This window comes from Suricata suricatta, chromosome 16 (genome assembly GCF_006229205.1).
Source record: "Suricata suricatta isolate VVHF042 chromosome 16, meerkat_22Aug2017_6uvM2_HiC, whole genome shotgun sequence".
In the NCBI taxonomy this organism is placed as follows: Eukaryota; Metazoa; Chordata; class Mammalia; order Carnivora; family Herpestidae; genus Suricata; species Suricata suricatta.
This window is the reverse complement of record NC_043715.1, coordinates 43,529,458-43,551,840: the sequence shown is the minus strand read 5'-3', so window position 1 is coordinate 43,551,840 and position 22,383 is coordinate 43,529,458. Positions and strand designations below refer to the sequence as shown.

The window sequence follows — 22,383 nt, the reverse complement described above, 5'->3', positions numbered from 1 at the left end:
CCCAGCAATGAATCCCACTTTATCATGGCAAATAATTCTTTTTATGTGCTGTTCAATTCGATTTGCTAGTCTTATTGAGAATTTTTGCATCCATATGCATCAGGGATATTGGCCTGTAGTTCTCTTTTTTTAATGGATCTCTGCCTGGTTTGGGAATCAACATGATGCTGCCTTCTTAGAATGAGTCCAGAAGTTTTCCTTCCATTTTTATTTTTTAGAACAGCTTGAGAAGGATAGGTATTAATTCTTTTAAATATCTGGTAGAATTCCCCAAGGAAGCCATCTGGTCCAGGGCTCTTATTTTGTGGGAGACTTTTGATAATTGAATCCATTTTTTCACTAGTTACAGGTTCATCCAGATTTTCTATTTTTTCCCATTTGCGTTTTGGTAGTTTGTGGTTGTTTAAGAATTTTACCATTTCTTCCAGGTTGTCCAGTTTGTTGACAGATAATTTTTCATAGTATAACCTGATAATTGCTTGTATTTCTGAGGGATTGGTTGTAATAAATCCATTTTCATTCATGATTTTATCTATTTGGGTCCTATCTCTTTTCTTTTTGAGAAGCCTGGCTAGAGGTTTATTAATTGTTTATTTTTTCAAAAAACCAATTCTTGGTTTTATTGATCTGTTCAACTGGGGTTTTTTTTATTCTATATTGTTTATTTCTGCCCTCTTTATTTTGTCTCTTCTTCTGCTGGATTTGGGGGGTCTTTGCTGTCCTGTTTCTAGTTCCTTTAGGTGTGCTGTTAGATTTTGTATTTGGGATTTTTCTTGTTTCTTGAGATAGGCCTGTGTTACAATGTTTTTCCTCTTAGAACTACCTTTGCTGCATCCAAAAGTGTTTGGATTGTTGTATTTTCATTTTTAATTTCCTTCCATATATTTTTAAATTTCTTCTCTAATTGCCTGGTTGACCCCTTCACTCTTTAGTAGGATGTTCTTTAACCTCCATGCTTTTGGAATTTTTCAAGACTTTTTCCTGTGGTTGATTTCAAGGTTCATAGAATTGTGATCTGAAAGTGTGCACGGTATGATCTCAAATCTATCATATTTATTGAGGGCTGCTTTGTGGCCCAGTGTGTGATCTATCTTGGAGAGTGTACCATGCGTACTTGAGAAGAAAGTGAATTTCACTGTTTTGGGATATAGAGTTCTAAATATATCTGTCAAGTCCATCTGATTCAATGTGTCGTTCAAGGCCATTGTTTCTTTAGTGATTCTCTGTCTAGTCGATCTATCTATTGCTGTAAGTGGCGTATTAAAGTCCCCTGCAATTAGCCCATTCTTACCAATAAGATTGCTTATGTTTGTCATTGTTTTATATATTTGGGTGTCCCCGAATTCAGTATGTACTTATACAATTTATACACTTTATAATTGTTAGCTTTTTTATTTCAATAGACTCTGTAATTATTATGTAATGCCCTTCTTCATCTTTTATTACTGCCTTTACTTTATTTTTTCTTTTTTCTTTTTTTAAAATAATTTATTGTAAATTGGTTTCCATATAACACCCAGTGCTCTTCCCACAAGTGCCCTCCTCCATCACCACCACCTCTTTCCCCGCTCCCCCTCCCCATTCAACCCTTGGTTCCTTTTCAGTATTCAATAGTCTCTCAGGTTTTGCATCCCTCTCTCTCCCCAACTCTCTTTCCCTCTTCCCCTCCCCATGGTTTTCCATTAGATTTCTCCTGTTCTCCTGTTAGACCTATGAGTGCAAACATAGGGTATCTGTCCTTCTCTGTCTGACTTATTTCACTTAGCATAACACCCTCAAGATCCATCCACTTTGCTACAAATGGCCAGATTTCATTCTTTCTCATTGCCATGTAGTATTCCATTGTATATATATATATACCACATCTTCTTGATCCATTCATCAGTTGATGGACATTTAGGCTCTTTCTATGATTTGGCTATTGTTGATAGTGTCGCCATGAACACTGGGGTACATGTGCTCCTATGCATCAGCACTTCTGTATCCCTTGATACAGGGCAGTGCTATTGCTGGGTCATAGAGTTCTATTGTTAATTTTTTGAGGAACCTCCACACTGTTTTCCAGAGCGGCTGCACCAGCTTACATCCCCACCAACAGTGTAGGAGGGTGCCCGTCTTTCCACACCCTCGCCAGCATCTCTAGTCTCTTGATTTGTTCATTTTAGCCACTCTGACTGGCGTGAGGTGGTATCTCAGTATGGTTTTGATTTGTGTTTCCCTGATGAGTGATGTTGAGCATTGTTTCATGTGCCTGTAGGCCATCTGGATGTCCTCTTTGGAGAAGTGTTGTTTATGTTTTCTGCCCATTTCTTCACTGGGGTGTCCACTCCCACCACTGTTGTTTAACATAGTGTTGGAAGTCCTCAAAGTATAGGTCCTCTCAAAGTTCAGGAAGAAAGGAAAAGCTTTTTCCTGAGGAAACTGAGCAGAGATGCTTTTGAAAAGGGTCATCATAGGTGATATTGCTGATGTGGAGGCAAAGTCCAAGTTCAATGGCATTCCATTGACTAAGTCAGCCTGAATCCATCCAGTTTTTCCTAACTCTAGTCTTGGTGTAGCTGAGGCTTCGTAGGCATATTCAGGGCTCCTGGTGGCTTAGTTGGTTAAGTGTCTGAGTTTGATTTCAGGTCAGGTCATGATATTACAGTTCATGAAGATGGAGTCCTGCTGTTGTTGTACCCAGATTTTAATATTGCCCCCCAAAACCAGAGACCGCCAGGGAGACCGAATCACGCATGCAAAAGCAAAGGGCTTTATTACGAATTTAGGCCTGGACAGCCTAAACTCGGGCTCACAGACTTCAACAACACACTGGATCCATGTGGAGCGAGCCTACCGCCTTTACTTTAAAGTCTAGTTTGTCTGGGACACCTGGGTGGCTCAGTTGGTTGGGAGTCTGACTTCAGCTCAAGTCATGATCTTGCAGTTTGTGAGTTCGAGCCCCACATCCAACTCTGTGCTGACAGCTCAGAGCCTGGAGCCTGCTTCCAATTCTGTGTCTCCCTCTCTCTCTCTGCCCCTCTCCCGCTCCCTCTCTGCCTCTTCCTCTCTCTCAGAATTAAATAAACATTTAAAAAGTTAAAAAAATAATATATAAAGTCTAGTTTGTCTGATATAAGTATGGCTACTCTAGCTTTCTTTAGACTTCCAGTAGCATGATAGGTATTTCTCCATCCCCTCCTTAAAATTTTTTTTTAATGTTTACTACTTATTTTTGAGAGAGAGACAGAATGTGAGTGGGAGAGGGGCAAAGAAGGAGAGGGAGACACAGAATCTGAGGTAGGATCCAGGGTCTGAGCTGTCAGCACAGAGCCCGATGTGGGGCTCGACTCACAACCATGAGATCTTTTTTTTTTTTTTAAGGTTTCTCACGGTCTTTGATTAGGCCTTTATTCATAATTAGCTGTCCAAAATGATATGGCTTTTATGGAATAAAGAAATCTAAGTTGTTATGCGGCAGCTTTCTTTTCTTCCATGGTGGGTTTCTTCTCCGCAGGCTTTTCAGCTGCTGGTTTCTTGGTTGCTGCAGCTTTCTTTCCTGCCAATGGTTTTTTTCTGCCCCTTAACACCAACAGCCTTCTTTCCTTTCTTCCCTCCCACAGGCGTCTTTCCTGGAGCACCCTTCTCCCCTGATTTGGCTTCTAAGGCTGCTGCGGCCCTATCCATTCGGAGTTTGTGATTCTTGGCCTGGCGAAGAACGGGGTTCCGGCACATGGTCTTTGCATATGGGCTCAGCTTCAACATGATTCTCAGGTTTTTCAGTGGATTCTTCTTGAGGACTCTGCGATGACACTTCTTGCGTGGTTCTCGGAGGGTTCTTTGAATCTCTGGGCTTTTCAAGATTCTGCTAAGGTCTATATTAAGCATCTTATGCATGGGAAGGTTGTAGTTACTCTTGAGGGAGGCAGCCTTACCCCAAGTGCCATACAGATTGTCCAACTTGCGGAAAGCACTTTCAGTCCACATGCAGAAACGTCCCACATGCCCACCAGGAGCAAGTTTCAAAATGTTCAGTTTGCTTACATTAAGCAAAGTAATTCCGGGGATGTTTCTGAAGGCCTTGATGATACCATTGTCCTCATTATAGATAATGCAGGGTCCCCTGCGCTGGATATGATGATGGTTTCTCATTTTGCCCTTACCAGCTCTCATTTACTGAGAGGCAGAGACCTTTTTGATATCACTCCAGGCTTTAAGTTTCTTAAGAAGCAAAACAGCCTCCTTGGTCTTCTTGTAGCCTTCAACTTTATCTTCAACAACCAAAGGAAGTTCAGGAACTTGCTCAACTCGATGACCTTTAGACATGACCAGTGCTGGTAAGGCGGAGGCAGCCAGGGCGGGGCAGATGGCATATGGCTTCTGTGCTGTGTTCACTCTGCGGTGCCAAGGGTGCCAGGTTTTGGTTGGTGCAAACATGCAGCCCCCATGACACGTTTCCAAAAGCACCCTGGCCAGAACGGTGAGTCTTGCCACCTCGAACTCTGGGAATTGGAGCCACAGCTCTGCCAGTACCCCAAGACTCAGCACTGGTTTGATGACCTGCTAATTCACTGACAGCATATGGCTGTCTCTTGTTTTTGCGCAAGTTGCTGTGAACAAAGTTCACAATATCAGGTTGAATGGGAGCCTTGAATACAGCAGGCAAAGTAACATTTTTGCCAGATGACTCCCCCTTTTCAGAGTACTCAGAGATCAATGGATGAGCACGCGCCATCACGGGGAGAGGAGAGAGCCATGCTCCTCTCAACCCAGCGGCTCCTATAGGAAAAGCAACCATGAGATCTTGACCTGAGCTGAAGTTGGATGCTTAACCGACTGAGTCATCCAGGCACCCCTCCATGCCCTCACTTTCAATCTGAAGGTGTTCTCAGGTCTAAAATGAGTCTCTTGTAGACAGCACATAGATGGGTCTTGTTTTTTTATTCATTCTGATACCCTATGTCTTTTGATTAGAGCATTTAGTCCATTTACATTCAGTGTTATTATTGAAAAATACGGGTTTAGAGTCAGTGTGTTCTCTGTAGTCTTCATGCTTGTAGTGATGTCTTTGGTACTTTGTGTTCCTTACAACATTTCCCTCATAGAAACCCCTTTAGGATCTCTTGTAGGGCTGGTTTAGTTGTGATGAATTCCTTCAGTTATTGTTTGTTTGGGAAAATCTTTATCTTTCCTTCTATTCTGAATGACAGGCTTGCTGGATAAAGGATTCGTGGCTGCATATTTTTCTTGTCCATCAAATTGAAGATTTCCTGCCATTCCTTCCTGGTCTGCCAAGTTTCAGTAGATAGGTCTGCTACCCTCCTTATGTGTCTACCTTTGTATGTTAAGGCCCATTTATCCCTAGCTACTTTCGGAATTCTCTCTTTATCCTTGTATTTTGCCAGTTTCACCATGATATGTCATGCAAAAGACTGATTCAAGTTACATCTGAGGGGAATTCTCTGTGCCTCTTGGATTTCAATGTCTATTTTCTTCCCCAGGTTGGGGAAGTTGTCAGCTATGATTCCTTCAACCCCTTTCTATTTTCTTCTTCTGGAATTCCTATGATATGGATATTGTTCTGTTTGATTGCATCACTGAGTTCTTGAATTCTCCTTTCATGCTCTGGGATCGATTTCTCTTTTTCTCGCCTTTCTCTTTTTCCATGATTTTATCTTCTAATTCACCTATTCTCTTCTCTGCCTCTTCAATCTGTGCTGTGGCCACTTCCATTTTATTTTGTACCTCATTTATAGCATTTTTAAATTCATCATGACTATTTTTAAGATCTTTGATCTCTTCAGCAATGGAGTCTGTTGTATTCTATGCTTTTTTCAAGTCAGTGATTAATTTTATGACTATAATTCTAAATTCTTGTTCAGTTATGTTGCTTATATCTGTTTTGATCAATTCTTTAGCTATCACTTCTTCCTGGAATTTCTTTTGAGGAAAATTCCTCTGTTTCATCATTTTGGCTAGCTTTCTGTCCCTTGTAAGTTTTTAAAGCTTGTTATGTGCTCTGCATCTGCAAGTACTGCTATATTTAAAGGGGCTCATATACTGTCCAGGGACTGGCCATTCAGGAGGTGTTTTTTGGAGACTATACTTGCCCTCTGTTGTTGTGACTTTGGCTATCTTATTTCCCTACTTGGAGTGACGTATTGGACCCTGCACCAGGTGTGCTTTGGTTTGTTCCTTAAAGTAGCCCTAGAAAGGAAAACAGACAAACAGGGAATGAGAACATGCAAACACACAAACAAATCAAACAAGTGAACAGACAAAAAACAAACAAACAAAAGACCCGTCTAAAAGCATAAAACCAGAAACCCCAGCTACAAATAAAGAGCAGGGTGGAGGTGGTGCTGATGGAAGAGCATATACAAAGAGAGAAGTGACAGGGGTGGGGAGGAAGAGAAAATGAACATTGATCAGGCAGAGAGACTAAACGGCTTAATCCAGAGAGAGAAAAAGGAGAATACGGAAGAGGGTGAAGAGAAAGAAATGAAGATAATGTTACCCAGAGAAACTATATGGCCTGATTTTTCCAGAGAGAGAGAGAAAGACACGTAAAGAAGGAGGTGCAGAACATGCATCAAAAGGGTGGGTTAAGTATGTCTGTTTAAGCAAACCAGTAACCAGAGTAACCAGCCTAGAGGAGGGAAGATATAAGGAGAAAAGTGAGAATGTATCTGAATTGACCTAGAGTTAATCCAAGTAATGCAGCAGTGCTGGTCTGGAGGAGGGGCTATCTGTTTCCCCAGCATCTATCCAGGTCCAGCAGATAAGCAGCTACCCATTGAGGATGGGCATGGTTTGGTGTAGGCAGGTCCCGCCCCCATTGTGAGCCCTGAGGACCAGTCCTGGAGGCCTCACCTTGGCTGTGGAGAGAAAAATGATGACCTCAGTCCCTTCTCCAGGGACCAGGTGTCCCAAATCACTCCTTTGAATCCATCCTCACTGTGCTGCTAGCACAGATGAGGTGGGCCATCTCCTATGACCCAAGCTCCCACTCCGCGTGCATTAATGACGCCACCTGAAATGTAATCCTGCTAGCCATAGCACTTCAGGGCCTGGGACTGGTTCCTCCTAATGCTGACTGTGCCCCTGAGGTACCATTGAACCTGAAGGGACTCCCCTCATCCCCAGGCACGGGAAAAGGGCAAGCAGCCCCAGTCCAAAGAAAGCCCCACAGATAGAGATGGGATGATAGTATCCCTCCCGTCCTGCTTTGAGGTTTTTCTCTTGTCCAGATACAGTCCTACATATCACCAGCCCTGAAAGAAGGTCTTTAGTCCCTAAGTGCTTGGTGCTTGGCCTCCTCTGCTATGCAGGGTGAAGGAGAGCCAGCTTGCCTCACTGACGTGATGATTAACTTGCTTTCATTCTGTGAAGCAGACAATTTACACATGGGCAGTATGAACCAGGAAGGGTCAGCATTGGAAGAGCTCTTGCCAGAAATTAGGGAACCAAGTCCTTGTTGCAGATTCCTGAGCAAGAGCCCTTAGAACCCAAAAGCTACTGCTCATGCACTCCTGCCTCCCTAAACTGATGGGTAATATGGCAGGAATAGAATAATCCAGAACTCACTGGCTCCCAAAGAAAGAATGCAGGCTCCCTGCTGACAGGGCGCTCAGGTGCAATTGTTCAGGGGGCTCCCGTGGCAAAGCCCATAGGCCTTTCTTATTCCAGATGCAACCCAGTTGATAGGAGATTGCCCTGGGTGCTTCATTCTCAACATTTTCCAAATTTTGTGCGTGAAGAACAACTCTGGCAGTGTGTGTCTCCACTGCCGCCCCTTAGTCCTTTTGATGAAAGATGGTTTGCAGGGAGACTATTCCAAGAGTCTTAGAGTAATATCTTCTTTTTTCATTTTGCGGGTTTCATGGTGTCCTTGGGTTGGTAACAGAGATATTGCATTGGACCCTTCTCAATTTGGTTTCAGAATGATGTGGCCTAAGCTATATCAAGGTACCCAGGGAGACTGCTTGTGGGTAGGTAAGCGAGAGGTTAGTGGCGGATCCCACCTACTGTGTGGGACAAAAGGAAGGGAAGGTAGAGGTCTTCTTCCTCAATTTCCCCTGTTACCATTTGAATGGAAAGCTCTGACTCACATTGTAGTCATTCCTCTCCCATTGCTGCTGATTTTCTAATTTGGTCTCTTCACACACTGAGACCATGTGACTCTCCCATATACAACTGAGTTACAAGGATTGTGAGTTTCCAGTCAGTTCCTGAGCCAGTGGAGGGCTCTGAGTATCTGATGTCCCAAAGGACAATTGATTCTCTTGCCCCTGAGCTCTTGTTGCTTAGTAGGCTATTACAGCTATAGTAAGTAATTTCTCCTCTTCAGATACAAGCGTCTCTCTGGAATTGTTTCATAGCCCTTGTCTCAGAATCCTATCCTTTCCCATTAAGCTTGGAATCTGGTGCAATCCTGGTGAGTGTGCAATAAGTTTGGTCACAGGCACTCTGCAGTTGGGTTTCAGACTTTGTGGACATCACCAGGCCTACTAGAACATCCATAGGTGCCTGGTGGAGAATTCTTTTGTGTAGGCTAACTCAGAGGTTTTATTTATTCTTTTCTAAATATTTTCTTTTATTAATTTTTATTTTTTTAATTTACATCCAAGTTAGTTAGCATAGAGTGCAAGAGTAGATTCCTTAACTCCTCTTACCCATTTAGCCCACCCCCCTCCCACAATCTCTCCAGTAACCATTTGTTCTCCATATTTAAGAGTCTGTTAAGTTTTTTGTCCCCCTACCTGTTCTTATATATTTTTTGCTTCCTTTCATTTATGTTCATCTGTTTTGTATCTTAGAGTCCTCATATGAGTGAAGTCATATGATATTTGTCTTTCTCTAACTGGTTAATTTCACTTAGCATGATACCCTCTAGTTCCATCCATGTAGGTGCAAATGGTAAAATTTCATTCTTTTTAGTTGCTGAGTAACACTCGATTGTATCTATATACCACATCTTCTTTATCCATTCATTCATTATTGGACATTTAGGCTCTTTCCATACTTTGGCTATTGTTGATAGTGCTGCTATAAACATTGGGGTGCATGTGTACCTTTGAAACAGCACACTTATATCCCTTGGATAAATACCTGGTAGTGCAATTGCTGGGTCATTGGGTGATTCTATTTTTAATTTTTTGAGGAATCTCCATACTGTTTTCCAGAGTGGCTGCACCAGTTTGCATTCCCACCAGCAGTGCAAAAGAGATCCTCTTTCTCTGCATCCTCGCCAACATCTGTTGTTGCTCAAGTTGTTAATGTTAGTCATTCTGACAGGTGTGAGGTAGTATCTTAATGTGGTTTTGATTTGTATTTCCCAGATGAGTGATGTTGAGCATTGTTTCATGTGTCTGTTGGCCATCTGGATCTCTTCTTTGGAGAAGTGTCTGTTCATGTCTTTAGCCCGTTTCTTCATTGGATTATTGGTTTTTGGGTGTTGAGTTTGATAAGTTCTCTATAGATTTTGGATACCAACCCTTTATCTGATATGTCATTTGCAAATATCTTCTCCCATTCTGTCAGTTGTCTTTTATTTTGCTGATTGTTTCCTTCACTGTGCAGAAGCTTTTTATTTTTATGAGGTCCCAATAGTTCATTTTTGCTTTTGTTTCCCTTGCCTCCAGAGACGTGTTGAGTAAGTTGCTGCGGCCAAGGTCAAAGAGATCCTTGCCTGCTTTCTCCTCGAGGATTTTGATGGCTTCCTATCTTACATTTAGGACTTTCGTCCATTTTGAGTGTATTTTTGTGTATGGTGTAAGAAAGTGGTCCAGGTTCATTTTTCTGCATGTCGCTGTCCAGTTTTCCCAGCACCATTTGCTGAAGAGACTATCTTTATTCCATTGAATATTCTTTCCTACTTTGTCAAGGATGAGTTGGCCATACATTTGTGGGTCCATTTCTGGGTTCTCCATTCTGTTCCATTGATCTGAGTATCTATTCTTGTGCCAGTACCATACTCTCTTGATGATTACAGTTTTGTAATACAGCTTGAAGTCTGGGATTGTGAGGCCTCCTGCTTTGGTTTTCTTTTCCAAGGTTGCTTTGGCTATTCGGGGTCTTTTCTGATTTTATGCAAATTTAAGAATTGTTTGTTCTAGCTCTGTAAAGAATGCTTGTGTTATTTTGATAGGGATTGCATTGAATATGTAGAATGCTTTGGGTAGTATTGACATTTCAACAATATTTGTTCTTCCTATCCAGAAATGTGGAATATTTTCCCATTTTTTTGTGTGTCTTCTTCAATTTCCTTCATCAGTTTTCTATAGTTTTCAGTGTATAGATTTTTCACCTCATTGGTTATGTTTACTCCTAGGTATTTTATGGTTTTTCATGCAATTGTAAATGGGATAGTTTCCTTGATTTCTTTTTCTGTTGCTTCATTGTTCGTGTATAGGAATGCAAATGATTTCTGTGCATTGATTTCATATCCTGCCACTTTGCTGAATTCCTGGATCAGTTCTAGCAGTTTTTTGGTTTAATCTTTGGAGTTGTCATATAAAGTTTCATGTCATCTGCAAAGAGTGAAAGTTTGACCTCCTCCTGACCGATTTTATATCTTTGTGTTGTCTGATTGCTGAGGCCAAGACTCCTAATACTATGTTGAATAACAGTGGCAAGAGTGGATATCCCTGTCGTCTTCCTGACCCATTGAGGATGATATTAGTGTTAGGACTTTCATATATGGCTTTTATGATCTCAAGGTATGATCCTTCTATCCCTACTTTCTTAAGGGTTTTTACCAAGAAATGATGCTGTATTTTGTCGAATGCCTTTTTTGCATCTATTGAGAGGATCATGTGGTTCTTGTCCTTTCTTTTATTGATGCGATGAAGCATCACATTGAACACTATCAATGAACACATTGTTTTGCAGATATTGAACCAGCCCTGAGTCCCAGGACAAGGACCTGGGCCAAGTGACAAGAACCACTTGGTCATGGTAAATAATTTTGTAGATGTATTGTTGGATCCAGTTGGCTAATATCTTGTTGAGGATTTTTGCTAATATCTTGTCAAGGATTAAGGAGATTGGTCTATAGTTCTCTTTTTTAGTGGGGTCTTTGTCTGGTTTTGGAATCAAGGTAATGCTGACTTCATAGCAAGAGTTTGGAAGTCTTCCTTCCATTTCTATTTTTTCGAAAAGCTTCAAGAGAATAGGTGTTAACTCTTTCTTAAATGTTTAGTAGAATTCCCCTGGAAAGCCATCTTGCCCCAGACTCTTCTTTTTTGGGAGATTTTTTATTACTAACTTGATTTCTTTACTGGTTATGGGTCTGTTCAAATTTTCTATTCCTTTCTGTTTCAATTTTGGTTAGTTTATATGTTTCTAGGAATTTGTCCATTTCTTCCAGGTTGGCCATTTTATTGGCATATAATTGCTCATAGTATTTTCTTATTGTTTTTATTTCCACTGTGTTAGTTGTGATCTCTCCTCTTTCATTCTTGATTTTATTTATTTGGTCCTTTCCTTTTTCTTTTTGATCAGACTGGCTAGTGGTTTATCAACTTCATTAATTCTTTCAAAGAGCTAGCTTCTGGTATCATTGATATGTTCTACTGTATTTTTTGTTTCAATAGCATTGATTTTTGTTCTAATCTTTATTATTTCCTGTCTTCTGCTGGTTTTATATTTTATTTGCCGTTCTTTTTCCAGCTCTTTAAGATGTAAGGTTAGGTTGTGTATCTGAGACCTTTTTTCTTTCTTTAGGAAGACCTGGGTTGCTATATACTTCCCTCTTATGACTGCCTTTGCTGTGTCCCAGAGATTTTGGATTGTTGCGTTATCATTTTCATTGGCTTCCACGTGCTTAATTTCCTCCTTAACTTCTTGTTTAACCCATTTGTTCTTTAGTAGGATATTGTTTAGTTTCCAAGTATTTGTTATCTTTCCAAATTTTTTCTTGTGGTTGATTTTGAATTTCATAGCATTGTGGTCTGGACTTTCTAGACTTTGTTGCTTTTGGTTTTTCTTCTCTTTTCTCCCCTTAGAGATTCCCCCTTAAAATTTCTTTCAGGGCTGGCTTAGTGGTCAGGAACTCCTTTTTGTCTAGGAAACTGTTTATCTCTCCTTCTATTTTGAATGATAGCCTTGCTGAATAAAGAATTCTTGGCTGCATATTTTTCTGATTTAGCACATTGAATATATCCTGCTGCTCTTTTCTGGTCTGCCAAGTTTCTGTGGATAGGTCTGCTGCAAACCTGATTCGTCTTCTTTTGTATGTTAAGGATTGTTTCACCCTTGCTGTTTTCATGATTCTTTCCTTGCCTGAGTAACCCAGAGGTTTTAGTAATGGAGCTTACCTCCTGTCTGGATTGAGAGTTGATTAAGATATATTTTTGTTGATGAATGCCAGCCCTTTGGGGATGCAGAACTTTGGCACTGCTTCTACTCATGCACATCCCAAGGCCGCTTTCCTAGCTAGGTCTCTGTTCATGTTCCAGGGGCCATGCTGAATAAATTGTGCCAGTTTCCCAGTCAGTTCCTGAGGAAACTGAAGGTATGTGGATATATTATCACAGGTGAAACCTGGCCATTCTCTTCCTGAGCACATGGTTTTGCTTAGCTGGCTAGGGTATGCATGAGCATGGGTATTCACTGGGCCTCCCTTCCCTCAGTAATGGAGATCCCTTCATTTTGAAGAACAGCAGGTTTTCATGGGGGCAGGATGGTCCAGTATCTGATCAGCACAGAACGTACCTTTGGATGAAATCTGGCACCAAGACCTGCTTCCAAACATTTTCATATTCTGGGAGCACATCTCTGCTGCAGCTGTATCACTGCAACCCTATGTACTGATGGGGAAGGGCAGGAAACATACCCAGAGCCAGGTCTTTCCCTCTGATTCTAAAGGAAGAACGGGGGCAGGTTTCTTGCTGATGGGGCCTACAGGTGGAACTTTGGCACTGTTTGCCAAAGCCCACAGCTGTTTCTCCTTCCTAAGTCAGTCAGCAAGCTGGGAAGACCAGGCTAGTCATGTCACATCACTATCCCTGATTCAGAACTCTGGCCTCCCCCATCCATTTTCACTCCTTTGCTCTATTTTACCTCTGAGCCCACGCTGGGGTCCATGCCATGTGATTGCCTTATAATCATATTCTGGGCTTTCCAATTGGGATTCTGGTCTAGTCATTGTGACTGTGGCAGATGTTTGGCCAAAGGGTCCCTGGCTCTTCATCAAGATAGTTTTCCCTGTATGCTTGTTGATCTCTGCATGAGTCTTGCAGAACTCAGGTTTCTGGCCAAGTAGACCTATGTTGTTGTTTTTGTTTTGCCATTGAAGATCCTCTGAGCCCCTCGGATTCAAGCATCTTGAAAAGAAAAGAATAAAATATAAATATGGGAATTTGTTACAGTATCTGAATGATGCTCAGGCCAAGAAGTATTTATTTTATTTCAGAAAACCTTTATCTCCCCTATTTTGAATGACAGGCTTGCTGGATAAAGAATTCTTGGCTGCATGTTTTTCCTGTTCGTCACATTGAAGATTTCCTGCCATTCCTTCCTGGCCTGCAGTTTCACTAGACAGGTCTGTAACCACTCTGACAGGTCTCCCTTTGTACGTGAGGACCCTTTTGTCCCTAGATGTTTTCAGATTTCTCTCTTTATCCTTATATTTTGCCAGTTTCACTATGATATTTTGTGCTGAAGGAGGATTCAAGTTACATCTGAGATGAGTTCTCTGCGCCTCTTGGATTTCAATAACTATTTCCTTCCCCAGATTGGGGAAGTTCTCAGCTATAATTTTGATCAAGAACCCCTTCAGGACCTTTTCCTCTTTCTTCTTCTTCAGGAATTCCTATGATATGGATATTGTTCCGTTTGATTGTATCACTCAGGTCGTGAATTCTCCTTTTGTGTTCCTGTATCAATTTCTATCTCTTTTTCTTGGCTTCCTCTTTTTCTATAATTGTGTCTTCTAATTCACCTATTCTTTTATCTGCCTCTTCAATCCATGTAGTGGCAGCCTCCATTTTATTATGCACCTCATTTATAGCATTTTTAAAACTCATCACAGCTATTTTGAAGGTCCCTAGCCTTTGTATCAATAGCTTCTCTGATGTCTTCCATGCTTTTTTCAAGTCCAGTGATTAATTTTATGACAATTGTTCTAAATTCTTGCTCCATTATGTTGCTTATATCTGTTTTGAGCAGTTCTGTAGCTGTGACTTCTTCCTGGACTTTCTTTAGAACAGAGTTCTTCCATTTCATCACTTTGGCTAACTTTCCATCTCTTGCAAGTTTTAAAAGCTCGTTATGTACTGGGCACCTGTTAGTATTGCTATGTTAAAGGAGGCTCATTGAATGTCTAGGGCCTGTCTGTTCAGGAAGTGTTCTTTTAATGGTGTCTCTCGTTTTCTCTTGTTGTGCCTTTGGTTATTCTATTTCCCTACTCAGTGATATTTAGGACTCTCCACCATGTGTACTTTGGGTTGTTTCTTGAGGTAGCCCTGAAAAAGAAAACAGACAAACACACAGGGAACAAAAGCATGCAAATGCACAGACAAATCAAACAAACAAGCAAACCAAATGGGGAAAGAAAAAAAAAAGGGAGAAGACAAAAAAACGAAAGACAAAGGACAGTCTAAAAGCATAAAACCAGAAATCGCAGCTACAAATAGAGTAGAGTGGAGGCAGTGCTGTTGAAAAAGTATCTACAAAGAGAGAAGTGACAGGGGTGTGGAGGAAGTGAAATTGAACGTTGACCAGGCAGAGAGACTAAAAGGCTTAATTCAGTGAGAGAAAGAGGAGAATATGGTAGGAGGTAAGGAGAAAAGAAAATGAAGATAATGTTACCCAAAGAACATATATAGTCTGATTATTCCAGAGAGAGAGAGAAAAGAAGGTAGTATCAAGAGAATGGAGTAAGTATGACTATTTAGCAAACCAATGTCCCACATGCCCAGTCCAGCAGAGGGGAGAGATAAGAATGAGATAAGGGAAAATATATCTGAATAGCAAGAATTGATATCAGTGTTGGTCTTTCCCGGGCTCTGGGGGCAGGGGTGGGGTGAGGGGTGGGGTAAAGGCAGCTCTGCAGCATGGATGGACGTGGTTTGGTGTAGGTAGGTCTTGCCTCCACTGCTGGTCCCACAGGCTTATCCCCGAGGCCCTGCCTTGGTGGTTGTGGGGAGAAGAATGGCAGTGTCCCAATCCCTTCTCAAACCAAGCGTTGCAACCCACTCTTTTGGGTCTGATCTTCCTGTGCTGTGGGCAGGCCAAGTTGCATTTTCCAAGCCCCACCTTATTTCCGCATCCTAGTCCACACACTTTAATGATAACCCTCCAAAATGTACTCCCGCAAGCCTAGCGGCTTCCTAGCTGGGGCAGGGGGGGGTGGTAGGGAATCGAATAGGGGGAGTAGGGGAGCAGTTTCTCCTGGCGCCACCTGGGATTGTGACACTGAGCCCAAGGAAATCACGCAAACTAGAGAGGAAGGATCTCTCTCCCCGTGCCCTGAGGTTATAGATGGGATAGGACCCTTCTCTGTCCCAGGCCGAGGTTTTTCTCTTCTCTAGAGACAGCTCTATGAACATTTTTCAGCCTCTCTTTCTCTTCCCCTCCTCTCTCTGCAGCTCGCCATGGAGGGGAGTTCTCCCCACCCCCCCCAAGCCTACAGATCCCAGCCTGTTTTTATCTTCCCCAGTTTGCATTCACTCATGCACCTATGAGACTGTCTTTGTAGTGGACTCTGTCTTTTCCTCCCAGACTCTTGCAGATCAGAGTATTGTGGCTTCAGTCCTTTTTAGATTGATAGATGTGGGAGGGCAAAAATTACAGAGCTTCCTACTTCTCCGCCATCTTGCCCCCAAGAAGTATTTATTTTAAACCCATGAAACCTTAATGATATATGAATAGAAAACGTAACCCTGTTCTAGTACCTCCCTCTGAATTTCTTCCAGGCATATTGCACACTGGCCAGCATCTTGACTCAGTACATCCTTATTATAGGTTATTCCTGGCTTTCTTCAACACATCAGACCATGCATATCCATTTCACGTGAGGGTACACATGTGAGGCACTTGAATCCTCCAAACATGCTGGGAGAAGTGAACTGGTAAGCAGGCAAACACCAGGTGCTGTCCCAATGGGTTCCACCCTGTTTGCTAGTTTCTGCCTTCTGCCACTGTCCTTGGGGCTGTTATGGACCTAGTCCTGCCAGCCCAAACTGTCACTGTTGCTACTGATGAGTATGCTGAAAGAGCACAGCACTGCTCAGGTCAATGCCATGGTTGCCACACATGAGCTCATAATGGCTTTGCTGGGTCACTGAGGTTGCTACGACACTGCCTTGATACACAGGGTTGTCATGCCTTGGCACCCTTGTGGTGGTGACCTCTACCCACTCTGGATGCTTGTGGTCCTGCTGGCTGCTCTGTGCCCCAGATGGAAGGTAAAACCAAGTCTGAATAAATGTAAGTCCTGCCATCAGCAGGAGCTGGGCTGCCTTGCTTGGGGCCCACCTCCACCATGCACAGGCTTGTGTGAAAATCTATGACCTGGCATGGGTTTAGTAAATGACAGCTCCATGGCTCCTAAGTCTAAACAGGGATATAGTTAGACATAGAGCCATTGGAAGGGAGTGGCCATAAGGAGGGCCAAAGTTCAATGTTTCCAATGGGAATGGGAACAATTTGGAAAGGGGATGTGTAACTTCATGTCCCCTCAGCCAAGAAGGGCCAGCTCCCTTCCCAGTCCTCTGGCCCAGCCTAAGTGCAGATGTTATGGGCTCTTCCAATGCCCTAGGCCTCTAAATGCCTGTATGGTGTTGACACCAACTTGCCATGTGCCCTGTGACCAAACCTATTGCACAGTCCCAAGGATGGAACTACGATCCCCAGCTGAACACCAAGTACATTCCTCCGAGAGACTATATGGAATGGACCCCAGAGAGGAACTTTTTTGAAAATAGAGCAAAGGGGTGCAAATAGACTCATGGAGGGCCAGAGTTCTTCACTACAAATGGGAATAGGATGATGTGGAAAATGAAGTGCTAGTGTGATCTCCTAGCAAGCCGTCTCAGGAATAAGGAACACCTGTGAGCTTTGGCGAAGGGAGCCCTTCACCCAGTTACGGCCAGGAATCCTGTGAGCAAGGGGCCTGCATTCTTCATTCAGAGAGAGGGAAATCCCTGGCTTTGGGTCTGTTTCTTGCCCTTTCCCGTTAGAGGACAGGGGCGGCAGTGATTCAGTGGTGGCAGTTTGGGGCTCCTGGCAGATGGTCACGTGGTTAGAACATGGCCTGGGTCCAATCATCACTTCAAAGTCTCTTTAGGCACAATCCAGGGCCTGGAGCAGAGTGCACATGCATGAATCATTTACTCTGCAGGATGAAGGCACCTCTCCCAACCAGGGGAGGGAGGCCAGCAGGCTACCCATACTTGCAATTACTCTAGCTGACTGAGCGCCAAGCCCCCAGGAACTGAGGTACCTGCTTCTCTCTGGCATACCAGACACCAAGAGCTGTCAATTGGCATAGGAACTAACTGGGAACCCCACACCAATGTTTGGATCTGGGCCGTGTACCTGACACAGACCCATGGATCCTGGAATATTCTAGTTTAAACAGAGTACATTTGGGGCGCCTGGGTGGCTCAGTCGGTTAAGCCTCCGACTTGGGCTCAGGTCAGATCTCACGTTCATGGGTTCGAGCCCCGCGTCCGGCTCTGTGCTGACAGCTAGCTCAGAGCCTGGAGCCTGCTTTCGGTTCTGTGTCTCCTTCTCTCTCTGCCCCTCCCCCTCTCATGCTCTGTCTCTCTCTGTATCAAAAATAAATAAAACATTAAAAAAAATGTTTTAAACAGAGTGCATTCTTCTGAGGCTCTTGCTCTAAGTGCCTCCCAGGTAGAACTTAGTCTGACAAAAGAGAAATAAATTGCAAATAGGCACCCTGAGGACCAAACTTCTTCATTACAGAAGAGAATGGGCTAAAGTTAGAAGTAAGTGCCTACCCCCTTCTCCTAGCAGGCTGCCACTTAAGTATCCAAATTCAGTTCAGGTCATGATCTCCTGTTATGTGGGTTCAAACCTGTGTTGGGCTCCGTGCTGACAGCTCAGAGCCTGGAGCCTGTTTTGGATTCTGTGTTTCCCTCTCTCTTTGCACCTCCCCTTCTCTCTCAAATGAATAAACATTAAAAAACAAAACCCAGTAGACAGTACAGTTGACCCTTGAACAGTGTATGTTTGAACTGGATGGTCCATTGATGTGTGGATTTTTTTTCAATAAACACAGTGCAGTACTGTAAATGTATTTTCTCTTCCTTACAATTGTCTTAATAACATTTTCTTTAGCTTACTTTGTTCTAAAAATACAGTATATAGTACATATACAAAATATATGTTATTTGTTTATGTTATTGGTAAGGCTTTCAGTCAACAGTATACTATTAGTAGTTAAGTTTTTGGGGAATTAAGTTGTATCCAGATTTTCAACTCCTTAGAGGGGGGTCAGCACCCCTAAGATCCCTATATTGTTCAAGGTCAACTATATAAGCAGATCGGTCTAAACAGAGTTGTTTTGACTAAGGATGTTGCTTTAGTTTAGGTTTAGGCCCAAGGGACTCTTATAGCACCCCCCATCCTACTACTCTTAGCCCACAACTGTGCCCTGTAGGATATGAAATAGTTTTGTATCTAATTTTGCAATGTTATTCCAACATTTTTTTCCACTAACTTGGCTCTATCAGAGCCATGATTGCTCCATCATGAAAGACAAGAGGAAAACACTGATAACCCTCTCTGATTTGAAAGAAAAATCTCACAAGTTTAGGGACTTCTTTAAGAAATCCAAAGACATCAATTACAGTATTTTTGCCACAGCATCAGTTGTCTATTGCTGTATAACCAATTACTCCCAAACTCAACAGCTTAAAACAAACGTTTAGTATCTCGCACAATTTCTGGAAGACGAGAATCTGGGAGCAGCTGGCTAGCGTGCTGAGTGTGTCACACAGTTGCAGTCAATCTATCAGCAGGTTCGCAGCATCTCAAGGTCTGACCAGGGCTGCAGAATCTGCTTCCAAGATGACCCACTTGGATCGGGACAGCAGCAGCTCCTCCCTGGCTGGCGGCAGATTTCAGTGCCCTGCTACATGGGCCTCTGAGTAGGCTGCGTCGGCATCCTCGCAACGTGGCAACTACCTTCTTCCAGAGTAAAGTATTTGAGAGAGCCAGAGCGAGAGCAAGAGTGAGAGCGCGTGCGTGAGAGAGAACACCTTGAAGACAGAGGAGGTATAATTTATAACTTAATCTTAGCAGTGATGCGCCACACTACTAAGCTACTGTATTTTATTAGCCTCCCAGACTAGCCCTGGTCCAAGGAGGAAGGGGACTAGAAAAAGGAGTTAATAGCAGAAGGTAGCCATTTGGGAGGTCAGCTGCTACAGCAGTTAGTATGATGACCAACTGGAATTACAATTTTTTAAAAAGCTATTTCCATAAGACAAGGCTACCAGTCCTGTCTATGATGTGTAGAGCACTGCTTTGGATGCTATGAAATGAATGCTGTCAGGACGATGCAGGCAGGCTGGATCTGAGGGCCCACAGGACGGTTCCACAGAGCTTCCACAAGAGGGTCGTTGGCTTCATGCACGACAGAAATCCAACAGAGCTGGAGAAAATGAAAACAGAGTCCACTGAATAGTGTGAGTGACAAACAGAGCAGCAGACAGAGTGTCTGGGAGACTCAGGAAGAAAAAGAGAATGAGTCATCATCACTTGTGGTTAAGTGTTTACACCGGAAAGGGGGTTAGGGTATACAGTTTTTCAGGAATCCAGGATCGGGTCCAATCAAAGAGAAGAGTCTGATGAACAATAGGTGTTACTTTGTAAAGCGACAAAGGTAGGGGGTGTTGATGCCAGGGGTCAGCAGAGGTTTTTGAAAGCTGTGTCCTGGAACATATTTGGGATCTGGCTCTCACTGAATGTCATCAGATGTTTGGGGCATAGGACAAAACTCAGAAAATGATTAACTTTCTTGCTTCCCCCTTGAAGTGGAAACAGAGCCTCTTTGGCTTATTCACAGGCAAAATATAGAACCTGAGTAAATGGGGGCGCCGGAGTGGCTTAGTAGGTAGTAGGTTAAGTGTCTGATTCTTGATTTCAGCTCAAGTCATGATCTGAGATGGAGCCCCTTGTTGGGCTCCAGGCTGACAACATGGGGCCTGTTGGAATTCTCTCTCTCCTCTCTCTGCGCCCCCTCACCCCGTGCTTAGTGCTCTCTCTCTCTCTCAAAATAAATAAACATAAAAAAAGAAGAAGGGACACCTGGGTGGCTCAGTCTGTCAAGTGTCTCATTTCAACTCAGGCCATGATCTCGCTGTTTATGAGTTTGAGCCCCACATTGGTTTCTGCACTGACAGTGTGGAGCCTGCTTGGGTTTCTCTCTCTTTCCCTCTTTCTCTCTCAAAATAAATAAACTTAAAAAGAAGAAGAAGAGGGGCGCCTGGGTGGCTCAGTCGGTTAAGCCTCCGGCTTCGGCTCAGGTCAGATCTCACGTTTGTGGGTTCGAGCCCCGCGTCAGGCTCTGTGCTGACAGCTAGCTCAGAGCCTGGAGCCTGCTTTCGGTTCTGTGTCTCCTTCTCTGTCCGCCCCTCCCCCTCTCATGCTTTGTCTCTCTCTGTATCAAAAATAAATAAAACATTTTAAAAAAAAAGAAGAAGAAAAAGAACAGGAGTAAATGAATCTAACAGAAACTCTGCCTACTGTTCCTACAGACTCTGCCTGAGGCCTTACCCATGAGACAGGCTAGAAGCGCTGGAGCTACTTGCAGTCGTACCCAACAATGAGGAGCGAGAGATTACAAATATCTCAGCTTCAGGGGCCCTTGAATGGGGCAACTTGTACCCACACTGTCTTCAAGAGTTCCCCACAGAACGGAGCCCCCATTGCTCACAGGGATGATCTCTTCATTGATACACTCTGTATTGGGTTCCATTCCTCCTTTGTCACTTTCCTATCCCCTACCTGCCAAATAAACTACCCACACGTACATCCTTGTCTCAGGTCAGCATCCGGGGTAAGCCACTGTTAGAAAGAAAACCACAGGCCCCAAATGATGTCACTTATCCAAGTCTCCAAGCCAGGGCTTAATAATACCTAACTTAACTGTAGTTTCAACCTCCCATAGAAAGGTAAGTCTTAACTGATGAAGGAGCATGAGGCAGGCTGAGGGGTAAAACACAAGTCAGCACCCTCACCCCCACCCCAGGTGGGATCTGTGTGATATTCCTGGGACACTCCCGGCTACCCAAGAACAAAGAGGTTTAAATGCTTGCCATGGTAATGTGGAAAACTAAGGCAAACGAAAAATTGAATTCCCTTTCTGCCTACAGCCCCTTGACAAGTCCTTGAGACTGGCAGAGTGACCTCCGTCTAGGAGCTCAGCTGCCTCAAGGATGACACTTTGCTGGGGGCAAAAGAGATGGTAGGTTAATATTGTCCCAACCTTGAGGATCTTGTAAGCCTCCTTCCTTTATCGCAACCTTTAATAAAATCACTTTTGCACCAAAGATGCCTTCACGAATTCTTTCTTGGCGGTTGGCTCTGGACCCCACCAACACCCCAAAACTTCACCATTAACCAGTCAGGAATTTTCTGATGAGCACCAATGAGGTGAACTGTTACTTGGGCCCTCTCCAGCCCCCAAAAATGAGATTATGTTAGGGATTAGCTCACCAGGGACCACAGTGAGAAATTAAATCAGCTATCTTGTTTCTCCCAGCATGTTTGTTTTTCAGCTTTATGAGTCCTTGAACACTTCCCTGTTCCTGGAAGCCCACCAAAGTTACTTGAGCAGAGGTCTGGGAACAAAGAAAATCACATTCCTGGGAAATTGCAGAGTTAAGCAAACCCCTGTTAGGTCATGCTTGAACAATTACAAAGGTTTTTTAAGTTCCTGTGATCACTTTTTAATTGCAAGAATAGCCTACCAGAATGTTGTGCGCTGGCAGTATAAATTGGTCCTTAAGTTTGTGTTAGAGACAGAACTTCATGGACTATCTCTGTCTCCTTACTAGCCGCAAGTAGTAGACACCACTTGTTCAAACCAAAGGCATGGGTTAATTGTTTGGCTGATGTACCCCAAGCCAGGTGCCCTTTATATTCAGTGACAAACCTGGTGACCCATATGGGTCAATTATCCACCTAAAGGAAGATGACCTTGCCTAGAACAATCCGTTTTGCTAACAACTTCCTTGCCCCCTCCCCTCCTATAAAAAACTTCGGTTTTGTACAACTTCGAGAAGCTCCGTTTGACTTTCTAGGTGGGATGTGGCCTGATTCATGAATCGTTTAATAAACTCAACTAGATATTCAAATTTACTCGCCTGAATTTTTATTTTGTAACACTACTTTAGACAAAGTCCCTGTTTACCTGGCCCAGCATTA

General features: G+C 43.1%; 1 long non-coding RNA gene and 1 pseudogene across 1 annotated transcript; one reads left to right on the top strand and one right to left on the bottom strand.

Moving 5' to 3' along the window:
* Positions 1-3,449: 3,449 nt before the first annotated feature.
* On the bottom strand, positions 3,450-4,750 carry LOC115281030 (annotated as a pseudogene).
* Positions 4,751-16,328: 11,578 nt separating this feature from the next.
* LOC115281044 lies at positions 16,329-21,500 on the top strand. The gene is made up of 3 exons (XR_003904042.1): positions 16,329-16,413; positions 18,864-19,227; positions 20,712-21,500. It is a non-coding gene; the product is annotated as an uncharacterized LOC115281044 (long non-coding RNA).
* Positions 21,501-22,383: the final 883 nt, after the last annotated feature.